Here is a 14,032-nt window from a genome sequence, read left to right as displayed (position 1 = left end):
CTGCCAATATTCTAGACTCTCGTGCATATTGAAACTCTGCAGGAAAGCATTACAGTCAGCTTTAAGATAGACAGCACTAATTGCTAATGAATGAAGAGGATTGCAAGCAGATTAGCAAAAGAAAGGCTAAAAAGTGCCAGTGGAGTTGAAAGTCTTACACAAAGGTATTTGTAAAAATGGAAGCCCAAACCTTCAATCACCTGAAATTTTTCAAGATACAAAACAAAGTTAGTATTTGAAATAAATGATGTCCAAATGCAGTAAGACCTGGTCCACTGTGAGACTTAGGCTGATACTGACAAGTGACATTTATGTCATGCAAGGGTCAGGCAATAATTATCTCGAACAAGAGAGAATCTAACCATCTCTTCTTGACATTCATTGGCATTACCATCACTGAATCCCCCTCTATTACTATTCTGGGGATTACCATTGACCAGAAACTGAATTTGATTAACTGTATAAGCACTACAATAATAGGTCATAGGCTGGGAATTCTCTGGCGAGCAACCCACCTCCTGTCTCCCCAAAGATTTTCCACCATTTACAAGACACAAGTCAAGAGTGTGATGAAGTAGTTTTCAGTGGTCTGGATGAGTGTAGCTCCAACAACATTCAAGAAGCTGAACAACATCCAGAACAAAGCACCTCCCTTAAGACGTTAAGCATTCAGTTCTTCTATCATCAATGCACAGTGGCAGCACTGTGTACCACCTACGAGATGCACTGCAGCACCTTTTACAGCACCTATCAAACCTGTCACCTCTACCACCAAGAAGGACAAGAGCAGCAGATAGATGGGAAACCACCACCTGCTAGTTCCCCTCCAAACCACTCACCATTCAGACTTGGAAAAATATTGCCGTTCTTTCATTGTTGATAAGTCAAAATTCTGGAATTCCCTCTCAAACAACATATGGCCTACAGAATTTCAAGAATATCTCACATTGGTATTTACTGTGGAGAAAGACATGGAAGCTAGGCAACTTGGAGAAATAAATCGTGATGTCCACATTACAGAAGAGGAGGTGCTGCACATCTTAAAACGCAAAAGGATATTATTAAACTGGAGAGGGCTCAGAAAAGATTTACCAGGATGTTGGGGGAGTTTGAGTTATAAAAGTAGGCTGGATTGGCTGGGACGTTTTTATTGGAGTGTAGGAATTTGAGGGGTAACCTTATAGAGGTTTATATAATCATGAGGTGCATAGCTAAGGTGAATAGCAAAGATATTTTCCCTAAAGTGGGAGAGTTCAAAACAAGTGGGCGCATTTGTAAGGTGAAAGGAGAAAGATTTAAAAAGGACATGAGGGGCAACTTTTTCTACATAGATAGTGGTCAGTGTATGGAATGAACTGCCAGAGGATGTAGTGGATGCAGATACAGTTACAATGTTTAAAAGACATTTGGAGAGGGAGGTTTGGAGGGCTATGGGCTAAGTGCAGGCAGGTGGGGCCAGTTTAATTTGGGATTGGCCATAGATTAGGCATTTAGGTCTTTATCAGTCAGTGCATTGAGTACAGGAGTTGGGAGGTCATGTTGCAGCTGTACAGGACATCAGTTAGGCCATTTTTGGAACATTGTGTTCAATTCTAGTCTCCCTGTGATAGGAAAGATGTTGTTAAACCTCAAAGAGCTCAGAAAAGATTTACAAAAATGTTCCCCGAGTTGTAGCATTTAAATTATAGTCAAAGATTTTACAGACTGGTTATTTTGCCCGAAGTGTCAGAGGCTGAGGCGGTGACCTTATAGAAATTTATAAAATCATGGGGGGTATGGATAGGGTAAATAGACAAGGTCTTTTTCCAGAGATAGGGGAGCCCAAAACTAGAGGGCACAGATTTAAGGTGAGAGGAAAAAGATTTAAAAGGGACCTAACTGGCAACTTTGTCACGCTGAGTGTGGTATCTGGAATGAATTGTCAGAGGAAGTGGTGGAAACTGGGAGAATTACAATATTTAAAAGACATCTGGATGGAAGGGATATGAATATATGAATTGGAAGGGTTTAGAGGGATATGGGCCAAATGCTGGAATATGTGACTAGGATATTTGGTCTGCATGGAAGAGGTGAACCAAGGGTCTCTTTCTATGCTGTATGATTCTATGACTCCAAGGCCTCTGGGACCTGATCCTGTTTCCAAGGGTGTTGTGGGAAGCTAAGGAACAAAATTGCAGATATCCTTGCTGAGATATTTGTATCATCTACTGCCATACGCAAGGTGCTGGAAGACTGGAGATTGGCTAATGTGCCATTATTTTTAAAAAGTGCAAGGAAATGCCTGAGAACTATTGACCAGTGAGCCTGACATCAATGGTGAATAAGTTGTGAGAGGGGACTCTGAGAGACAGAATTTACAAGTATTTGGAGATGCAAGGACTGATTCGGCTTAGTCAGCATGATTTTGTGCATGGGAAATCATATCTCACTACCTTGATTGGGTTTTTTGAGGATGTGATCAAGAATATAGATAAGGGCAGAGCAGTAGACATTGACTATATGGACTTTAGCACAACTTTCGACAAGGTTCTGCATGGTAGAACAGTAAGGTTAGATTGGTAAGGTTAGCTCATATGATCCAGGGTGAGTTGGCCAATTGGATACAAAATTGGCTTGATGGTAGGAGACAGAGTGTGGTGGCAGAGGATTGATCTTTGAACTGGAGGCCTCTGAGCAGCAGTGTTCCGCTGTGATCAATGCTGGGTCTACTGTTTTTTGTCATTTATACAAATGATTTGGATGAGATTACAGGAAGCTTGCAGATGACAGCAAAATTGGTGGTATAGTGGGCAGTGAAGAAGGTTATCTAAGATTGCAATGGGATATTGATCAGCTAGGCCAATTGACCAAGGGGTGCAGTTGGAGTTTAATTTAGATAGATGTGAGGTGTTGCATTTTGTTAAGACAAACCAAGCCACAACTTACATAGTTAATAACAGGGCTCTGGGAAATGTTGTTGAACAGAGAGAGCCAGGATACAAAGTTCTTTGCCACAGATAGGCAGGGTGGAGAAGAAGGCATTTAGCATGCTTGCCTTCATTGCTCAGACCATTGAGTATGGGAGTTGGGATGTCAGGTTGTGGCTGTATAGCACATTGGGGAGACACATTGTTTTGAAATAGAAAATGCTTTTGGCTGCAGGTTCAGGTGCTCACAGTACCTCCTGGTATATGAAGCACCATACATTCACAAATTAGACCCTGAATCCCACATCCTGACAAATTTGGATCTGCTTCAATTAGATATCATCTTTGGTGTTCCTCTCTCTATTGAAGACTGTAACTGCAAATAATATATATATTCAGATAAATCATGAACAGATACTGGCAGAATTTGAGTTGAGATGCAGTAATGGGGCATTAGCAGTATAGAAAATTCTTTCGATCTAATTCTGAACATGTGTAAACAGACTTTATCTCATCATGTTATTATTTGACCTATCATGCCATCTTATTGCATACTTTCCTTTGAGAGTCATAGAGATATACAGCACAGAAACAGACCCTTCTATCCAACTTATCATGCTGCCCAATTATCCTAAATAAATCTAGTCCCATTTGTCAACATTTGGCCCATATCCTTCTAAACCCTTCCTATTCATATGCCGATCCAGATACCTTTTAAATGTAGTAATTGTACCAATCTCCACCACTTCCTCTGGCAGCTTGATCCACACATGCACCATACTCTTAGTGAAAAAACCTGTCCTTTAGGTCCCTTTTAAATCTTTCCCCTCTCACCTTAAACCTCTGCCTTCTAGGTTTGGACTCCCCACCCTGGGGAAAAGCTGAAAAATGTGTTGCTGGAAAAGTGCAGCAGGCCAGACAGCATCAAAGGAGCAGGAGAATCGATGTTTCGGGCATAAGCCCTTCTTCAGGAATGAGGAGGGTGTGCCAAGCAGGCTAAGATAAAAGGTAGGGAGGAGGGACTTGGGGGAGGGGCGTTGGGAATGCGATAGGTGGAAGGAGGTTAAGGTGAGGGTGATAGGCAGGGAGCGGAGAGGTCGGGAAGAAGATTGCAGGTCAAGAAGGCGGTGCTGAGTCTGAGGGTTGGGACTGAGAAAAGGTGGGGGGGAGGGGAAATGAGGAAGGTGGAGAAATATGCATTCATCCCTTGTGGTTGGAGGGTTCCTAAGCGGAAGATGAGGCGCTCTTCCTCCAGGCGTCATGTTGCCATGGTCTGGCGATGGAGGAGGCCAAGGACCTGCATGTCCTTGGCGGAGTGGGAGGGGGAGTTAAAGTGTTCAGCCACCGGGCGGTTGGGTTGGTTGGTGCGGGTTTCCCAGAGGTGTTCTCTGAAACGTTCCGCAAGTAGGCAGCCTATCTCCCAATGTAGAGGAGGCCACATCGGGTGCAGCGGATGCAGTAAATGATGTGTGTGGAGGTGCAGGTGAATTTGTGATGGATATGGAAGGATCCCTTGGGGCCTTGGAGGGAAGTGAGGGGGAGGTGTGGGCGCAAGTTTTGCATTTCTTGCGGTTGCAGGGGAAGGTGCCAGGAGTGGAGGTTGGGTTGGTGGGGGGTGTGGACCTGACGAGGGAGTCGCGGAGGGAGTGGTCTTTCTGGAATGCTGATAGGGGAGGGGAGGGAAATATATCCTTGGTGGTGGGGTCCTTTTGGAGGTGGCGGAAATGACGAAGGATGATATGATGTATCTGGAGGTTGGTGGGGTGGTAGGTGAGGACCAGTGGGGTTCTGTCCTGGTGGCGATTGGAGGGGCGGGGTTCAAGGGCGGAGGAGTGGGAAGTGGAGGAGATGCGGTGAATAGCATCGTCAACTACGTCTGAGGGGAAATTGCGGTCTTTGAAGAAGGAGGCCATCTGGGTTGTTGGTCCTCCTGGGAGCAGATGCGATGGAGGCGAAGGAATTGGGAATATGGGATGGCGTTTTTACAGGGGGCAGGGTGGGAGGAGGTGTAATCTAGGTAGCTGTGGGAGTCAGTCGGTTTATAATAAACGTCCGTGTTGAGTCAGTCGCCCGAAATAGAAATGGAGAGGTCTAGGAAGGGGAGGGAGGAGTCTGAGATGGTCCAGGTAAATTTGAGGTCGGGGTGGAAGGTGTTGGTAAAGTGGATGAACTGTTCAACCTCCTCGTGGGAGCACGAGGTAGCGCCGATACAGTCATCGATGTAGCGGAGGAAAAGGTGGGGGGTGGTGCCAATGTAGCTGCGGAAGATGGACTGTTCCACCCTGGGGAAAAGACCTTGTCTATTTATCATTTCCACACCCTTCGTGATTTTATCATCCTCCGTAAGGTCACTCCCAAGCCTCCAACTCTCCAGGGAAAATAGCCCCACTCTATTCAGCCTTTTCCTGTAGCTCAAACCCTCCAACTCTGGCAACATCCTTATAAATCCTTTCTGAACCTTTTCAAGTTTCACAACATCCTTCCTATAACAGGGAGACCAGAACTCCAATAGTGGCCTAACCAATGTCCTGTATGGCTATAATGTGACCTCCCAACTCCTATACTCAATGCTCTGAATAATAAAGGAAAGCATATCAAATGCCTTCTTTACTATCCTATCCATCTGCAACTCCATTTTCAAGGCACTATGAATCTCCACTCCAAGATCTCTTTGTTTAGTAACACTCCCCAGGACCTTACCTTAAGTGTATAAGACCTGCCCTGATTTGCCTTTCCAAAATGCAGCACCTCACATGTATCTAAATTAAATTCCATCTGCCACTCCTCAGCCCATTGGCTCATCTCATCAAGATCACATTTTATTCTGAGGTAACCTTCTTGACTATCCACTAACCCTATAATTTCGGTGTCACCTACAAACTTACTAATCATACTTCCTAAGTTTAAATCCAAATCATTGATATAAATGTCAAAAAGCAGCGGACTCAGCCCCAATCCTCACGGCACACCACTGGTCACAGCCCTCCAGTCTGAAAAGCAACCCTCCACCACCTTCTCTCTTCTAACCTCTGTTTCTTGTGTCCTCTTGAAAGGGGAAAACAAAAATCATATCTTTATCCAGAATCTTGTTGTTTCTCATATCATGCTCACAATACCATCTAAAATAACTTCCAAGAAACTATAGTTCTTTTTGTAGTGCATTTTTCCCCTTTAAGTCCATTTCATTTAAGCTCCCTTGATACCTCAAATAGATATAAAATACTGCACATGCTGGAAATCTGAAACAAAAATAGAAATTGCTGAAGAAACTTAACAAGTCCGGTAGCACCTGTGGAGAGAGAGAAACAGAGTTAATGGTTTGAATCTAGCATGACTCAAAGAAGAATCCTATTGGACTTCAAATTTTAACCCTGTTTTTCTTTTCACAGATGCTACCAGAACTGCTGAGATTCTTGAGTAATTTCTGTTTTTATTTCTAGAGACCTTATCAGGCATGTCATTCCAGGGTCTCTGGAAAATGGCCCACAAACACAGCCTGGGTCATCTCTTTCAATGCCTCAACTTGGGGAGCTTACACCATAACTCAATAGAAAGACCATTTAAAGCTCTTTTGCTTTAGGGTCAAAGTAGCAAATACTTAATCTGAATTTGAGGAAGGAATGATATGTGTCAGGTACATTATGTGTCATCTGGTATCTGAAACAATGGATTTTGTGATTGGGCAGAGGTAAGTGGGAAGACTGACTTTATTCCAGCAACTTGTGGTTTTAATGACATGCTATTGTATATAGATGAGCTTATTGATAAATTCTCATTGGGAGGTCAGAAAATGTAATCACTAAAGTTGAATGAGAGTCTGATTTTCAACTGTTGCCAAGTTAAGTTCATCTAACTGCCATTGTTCTCACCTCCCCCAGAACTGAAAATTCCCAACAACAGAATAAACAGTGAGATAAAACCATTTGTGAATTTACAATATAATTCTTGCTGATGACCAGAAAGGTACCAGGAACATTTACATAAGTGCATGCATAGGTTCTCCCACCAAGGTGGCTTTGCTCCAGACCAGTTGAAGACTACAACATTAACCATTTAACAATATTTTCCTTTTGATTTGTTGGAACAAACTGAACAAGCAAGTAAGTTGGAAATGCTTTTGCCAGAATTTCCTGCAGAACTGTGTTAGGTCAGGGGCAGATGATCCCAAGATCATGGTTTTGAGCCTCACTTAAGGTGATGGTGTTTTCATTAAATATTTTATTGAATTTTTAAAAAAATTAAAATAGTTACGACCACATGATTTTGATTTCCAAGACTGGCTCATACTCAAACTAATTGATTGCTTAGGATATGGAGAAATTTACTTGCACCACTATAACAGTCTAACAGTTAAAATAAATACATAGAAAGTTACAGAAAGCCAGCAACTCTGACAGTATCTGTGGAGAGAGAAACAGAGTTAATATTTCAGGTCTAGTAAGACTTCTTTAGTTCTGAAGAAGAGCCATACTGGACTTGAAATGTTAACTCTGTTTCTCTCTTCCTAGATGCTGCCAGACCTGGTGGGTTTCTCGAGCATTCTCTGTGCTTGTTTCAGCATCTGCAGTGTTTTGTTTCTAGTTAACTGTTAAAATGCGTGCTCTCTGAGCAACTGTAATGTTTTATCAAAATTGATGTTGTTGCAAAAGATGATAATCACATGACACCAGGCTGTTTGTAAAATAGGTATCATTGAGCATCAGAAAGCAGCATTGCACTCACAGGCACCTCTCATTTTCTCAGCCTGACACTGACATTGAGAATATATCTGCACCAAGTAGGAAGTCCTCTCACTGGTGTTATATTACAAATAAACAGATATTACATTTATCATCCCCCTGCAATTCAGTGATCCCCAATACACTCAGCTTATTTTTGCCAGTGACAATTATTGAGGATGCATTCATCAAAGGCTTCTTGCCAAAGAGTAACAATGAATAAAAAGCTGCAAAACATAGTCACTGTAAGACCAGATATTAAAGTAAATAATCCTGTAAATCTCAACAGGTCTAGCAGGATCTGCAGCGAGAGGAACTGAGTTTCAGACCTATGACCTTTCAGCATTTCTGGTTACTGAGAATCTCCAGCATTTTCTGTTACTTCAGATTTCCAGAATCTGAAGTACTTCACCTTTATGTCTTTGTACAATTATGTTCAAATCTGTGTGATAGTGTCGGGTGGTTTTTGCTGAATTCTACTTACGTATTGAGTCCTATCTTTATATCATAAAGAAGTAGGTCACTGGAGTATGATCACTGACCTGAGCAATTTCAGATTTATATAAAGGGAATATACATGATCAAGTTTCATCCCAGACCATCTGGTAGATTTTATAGATGGAAATGTGTTGCTGGAAAAGCGCAGCAGGTCAGGCAGCATCTAGGGAACAGGAGAATCGACGTTTCGGGCATTAGCCCTTCTTCAGGAATGAGGAAAGTTGGTCCAGCAGGCTAAGATAAAAGATAGGGAGGAGGGTCTTGGGGGAGGGGCGTCGGAAATGTGATAGGTGGAAAGAGGTCAAGGTGAGGGTGATAGGTCAGACTGGGGTGGGGGCGGAGAGGTCGGGAAGAAGATTACAGGTTAGGAAGGCGGTGCTGAATTTGATGGATTTGACTGAGACAGGGTGGGGGGAGGGGAAATGAGGAAACTGGTGAAATCCGAGTTCATCCCTTGTGGTTGGAGGGTTCCTAGCCGGAAGATGAGGCATTCTTCCTCCAACCGTCGTTTCGCTGTGGTCTGACGATGGAGGAGTCCAAAGACCTGCATATCCTTGGTGGAGTGGGCGGGGGAATTGAAATGTTGAGCTACAGGGTGGTTGGGTTGGTTGGTCCGGGTGTCCCAGAGGTGTTCCCTGAAACGCTCCGCAAACAGGCGGCCCGTCTCCCCAATATAGAGGAGGCCACATCGGGTGCAAAGGATGCAATAGATGATATGTGTGGAGGTACAGGTGAATCTGTGGCGGATATGGAAGTTTCCTTTGGGGCCTTGGAGGGAGGTGAGGGGGGAGGTGTGGGCGCAAGTCTTGCACCTCCTGCGGTTGCAGGGGAAGGTGCCGGGAGTGGAGGTTGGTGGGGGGTGTGGATCTGACGAGGGAGTCACGGAGGGAGTGGTCTTTACGGAATGCTGATAGGGGAGGGGAGGGAAATATATCCTTGGTGGTGGGGTCCGTTTGGAGGTGGCGGAAATGGCGGCGGATGATGCGCTGTACATGGAGGTTAGTGGGGTGGTAGGTGAGGACCAGTGGGGTTCTGTCCTGGTGGCGGTTGGAGGGGCGGGGTTCAAGGGCGGAGGATCGGGAAGTGGAAGAGATGCGGTGGAGAGCATCGTCGACCACGTCGGGGGGGAAATTGCGGTCCTTGAAGAAGGAGGCCATCTGGGATGTGCGTTTTTGGAACTTGTCCTCCTGGGAGCAGATGCGGCGGTGTCGAAGGAATTGGAAGAATGGGATGGCGTTTTTACAGGGGGCAGGATGGGAGGAGGTGTAGTCCAGGTAGCTGTGGGAGTCGGTTGGTTTGTAGTAGATGTCCGTTGTTGATTCGGTCGCCTGAGATAGAAATAGAAAGGTCGAGGAAGGGGAGGGAGGAATCTGAGACTGTCCAGGTGAATTTGAGGTCGGGGTGGAAGGTGTTGGTGAAGTGGATGAACTGTTCAACCTCCTCGTGGGAGCACGAGGCGGCGCCGATACAGTCATCGATGTAGCGGAGGAAAAGGTGGGGGGTGGGGCCAGTGTAGTTGCGGAAGATGGATTGTTCCACATATCCTACGAAGAGGCAGGCATAGCTGGGGCCCATGCGGGTGCCCATGGCTACTCCTTTCGTTTGGAGGAAGTGGGAGGATTGGAAAGAGAAGTTGTTCAGGGTGAGGACCAGTTCAGTCAGTCGAAGGAGGGTGTCTGTGGAAGGGTACTGGTCGGTACGGCGGGAAAGAAAGAAGCGGAGGGCTTTGAGTCCTTCGTGATGGGGGATGGAGGTGTACAGGGACTGGATGTCCATGGTGAAAATAAGGCGTTAGGGACCGGGGAAGCGAAAATCATGGAGCAGGTGGAGGGCATGGGTGGTGTCCCGAACGTAGGTGGGGAGTTCTTGGACTAAGGGGGACAGGACGGTGTCAAGGTATGCGGAGATGAGTTCAGTGGGGCAGGAGCAGGCGGAGACAATGGGTCGGCCGGGGCAGTCAGGTTTGTGGATTTTGGGCAGGAGGTAGAAGCGGGAGGTGCGGGGTTGTGGGACTATGAGGTTGGAGGCGGTGGATGGGAGATCCCCCGAGGTGATGAGGTTATGGATGGTCTGGGAGATGATGGTTTGGTGGTGGGGGGTGGGGTCATGGTCAAGGGGGCAGTAGGAGGAGGTATCTGCGAGCTGGCGTTTGGCCTCAGCGGTGTAGAGGTCGGTGCGCCAAACTACTACCGCGCCTCCCTTGTCTGCTTGTTTGATAGTGAGGTTGGGGTTGCAACGGAGTGAGTGGAGGGCTGCGCGTCCCGAGGGTGAGAGGTTGGAGTGGGTGAGAGGGGTGGGGGAGTTCAGGTGGCGGTTAATATCGCGGCGGCAGTTGGCTATGCAGAGGTCGAGGGCAGGTAGGAGGCCAGCACGGGGTGTCCAGGTGGATGGAGTGTGTTGGAGGCGGGAGAAGGGGTCGCCTGAGGGTGGGCGGGAGTCTTGGTTAAAGAAGTAGGCGCGGAGGCGAAGGCGGCAGAAGAATTGTTCGATGTCACGCCGCGTGTTGAATTCATCAATCCGGGAGCGAAGGGGAATGAAGGTGAGGCCTCTGCTGAGGACTGATCTTTCATCCTCAGAGAGGGGTAGGTCTGGAGGGATAGTGAAAACACGGCAGGGCTGGGAGCTAGGACCTGTGGTGAGGCTGGAGGTGGGTGTGGGGTCGGGGTTAGATCTGGGGGCGGGGACGGGCGTGGTGATGGCGATAGGCGAAGGGGCGGGGTTAGACGTGGTGACGGAGATGGGCGTGGGGGCGGGGTTAGGCATGAAGTCGGACACCCGGACCAACCAACCCAACCACCCTGTAGCTCAACATTTCAATTCCCCCTCCCACTCCACCAAGGATATGCAGGTCTTTGGACTCCTCCATCGTCAGACCACAGCGAAACGACGGTTGGAGGAAGAACGCCTCATCTTCCGGCTAGGAACCCTCCAACCACAAGGGATGAACTCGGATTTCACCAGTTTCCTCATTTCCTCATTTCCCCTCCCCCCAGCCTGTCTCAGTCAAATCCATCAAATTCAGCATCGCCTTCCTAACCTGCAATCTTCTTCCCGACCTCTCCGCCCCCACCCCAGTCTGACCTATCACCCTCACCTTGACCTCTTTCCACCTATCACATTTCCGACGCCCCTCCCCCAAGTCCCTCCTCCCTACCTTTTATCTTAGCCTGCTGGACAAACTTTCCTCATTCCTGAAGAAGGGCTAATGCCCGAAATGTCGATTCTCCTGTTCCCTAGATGCTGCCTGACCTGCTGCGCTTTTCCAGCAACACATTTCCATCTCTGATCTCCAGCATCTGCAGACCTCACTTTCTCGGTAGATTTTATAGTTTTATAGGATTTTTTGTCCAGGTTTAAATTTCAGGTTGCTTTGTTATATCATAGCTAATTGTACTGACAACTGATAACTGAGACATTGATTACATAATGTTTATCATACACAAAATCTGAGAATACAGATCTACTTAGACTATGGTATTTGAAAACAAAGTTGGATTAGTATCAGGCTGTCAGTTACCTGTATAATTATCATAATTAACCTGTTCAGACATGCTATGACACACCTCCAGTGCACATAGGACTTGAACCTGGTCTTCTGGCTGCGGTGTGACACCACATCACATCCCTAATTACTTAGATATGGTAATATCAATGAAAAGGTGCACGTTTTGCTTGTTGATTATTGATTGTATCAATTTATTGGGACATAAGACCAATTACACATCCATATATTTTGACACTACTTAGAGGGATAGGTATCTAAATCAAATTAGAACCAGTATTAACTGATTAAAGCTCTTCAGATACATAGAAAATATAAAACTAAAATTTAAAAGATGCCATATTGTTGCAACCCCATACAGGCTAATAATTTATAAATGTGATATGTACTGTATGTCTTTTTAAGAATGTTCCTGTAGCTAACACGTTATGTAAAACTCACCCCACACAAGTGCCAGGTAATGAGAGGTTAGTCATTGCTTCTTGGCATGCAATGATATTAACGATCATTGAATCCCCTACTATTAATATCCTGGGGGTTATGATTGGCCAGAAACTGAACTGGATCAGCTATATAAATACTGTAGCGACAACAGCAGGTCAGAGGAGAGGAATCTTGCAGAGAATAAATCACTGTACTGGCCAGTCATATAAATACTGTTGCTAGAAGGTGTAGCCAGAAGCTTGGAACACTGTGGGGAGTAATTCATCTCTGAACTCCCTGAAGCCTGAATACCATCTACAAAACACAATCCAGGGTGTTCCAATAACAGTTAAGAAACTTGATACCATCCAGAAAGAAAGCAGCCTACTTCACGGGCTTCCAATTGACCACTTTCAACATTTGCTCCCTTCCCATCCCTAAGGTGTACAGCAATAACCTACTAAGGCTCCTTAGACAGTTCCTACCAAACCTGACCTCTACAGCAGATAGACAGCAGATACATGGTAACACCACAACCTGGAAGTTCCCCTCCAAGTCACACACCATCCTGACTTGAACCATAATGCTGTTACTTCACTGTCTCTGGGTCAAAATTCTGGAACTCCCTCCTACACTCCAAGAAGTACAGAAGTCAAGAAGAACTTAGCACCACCTTCGGCCAAGTAATTAGGGATGGGCAATAAATGCTGGAGTAGTGATGTTCACAGTGATGTTCATTGTGACTAGTAATGTTCATTTTCCCTTGCAAACAAAACCAATGCACTATTTAATAAATGCTATTTTCTTTGTGTAGGCAACTTATACTTAAAAATTCAGTCATGATTTCCTATTACACATATCACACATACTCTCTTTGGAATTACAACCCTTAGAGCAGACAGTCTGCAGTTATTTCCAGTTTCCAGAGGGTTACTGTATGCCTGTTTTGCTGAATAGCAGCTCTGAGTTCCAATCTTCATACCAAGACAAATCTCTCACTATCTATAGATGGCTATAGAATGGACCTCTTCAACTAAAGACCATCTCCCTTGCATATCCAGGTGTGTGAGTTCACAAAGCCTTGGAGTCTTTTCTCTCGGCTGAAAACAGAGAAACTGCTACCTGTCTTTAACAATCATTGATTTGTGGGGAAGCCTGTAACCTGATCTCAGGAATGGTTAATTTTTCGTGGCAATACGAAAGATGTTAACCTTGTATCCAGGTAAATGTGCTAAGTAGGTAGCATTGATCTCAATTTTTTTTCATCTTGGATGGGAAAGAACAGCATTCAACATATCAGTTTACTTCCCATTCCCTGTAGCATCTTTCTGAGACTTGGGAAACTCAGGACTAAACCTTTGCAATGACAAATGCAGAACCTCCACAATGACAATCTAAGGATTATCATCTGAGCCACAGGCAAATTGATACTGAGTAAATAAAGATAAGATGTCAAACGTATGGTGTGGGATGAATGGGTTTCTCTTCATTGAACACTGGCACCATTACTAGGGTAGAAGGGAGCTGTTGCAAACAGATGGTCTTCACTTGACTTGTGCTGGTATCAATGTTGCGGCAAATTGAATAACTAGGGTTGTAGAGAGAGCTTTAAACTAATAAGAGGGTAAGGGGACAGTCATGAGGAAGGAAATGTAAGTTTGAAAATAAAAAGGATAAGGCAGCACTGCAGGGCATATGTATTGCCAGTGATACCTATAGGGGGATAGGATGGGACAGATTATACAAGCATTGTAAAAAGTGGCAAGTAGGGCCAAAGGGTGAAAAAAGGTGAAAAACAAAATTAATGGCTCTTAACTTTAATTAATATTAGTATTAATTGAAATAAGCAGATAACAGCATAAATAAAAGTTAAATGGTATAATCTTATAGTTACTATGGAGGCATAGTTACACAGAGATCAAAGCTGGGAACCGAACATTCAGGAGCGTGTGCTCTTTCATAAGGACAAACAGGAAGGAAAGGTG

This window comes from Chiloscyllium plagiosum, unplaced genomic scaffold (genome assembly GCF_037043375.1).
Source record: "Chiloscyllium plagiosum isolate Xiang-an unplaced genomic scaffold, Cpla_swu_hap1 HiC_scaffold_31, whole genome shotgun sequence".
In the NCBI taxonomy this organism is placed as follows: domain Eukaryota; kingdom Metazoa; phylum Chordata; class Chondrichthyes; order Orectolobiformes; family Hemiscylliidae; genus Chiloscyllium; species Chiloscyllium plagiosum.
The sequence above is the reverse complement of the archived record's forward strand: the minus strand, read 5'-3'. Positions refer to the sequence as shown.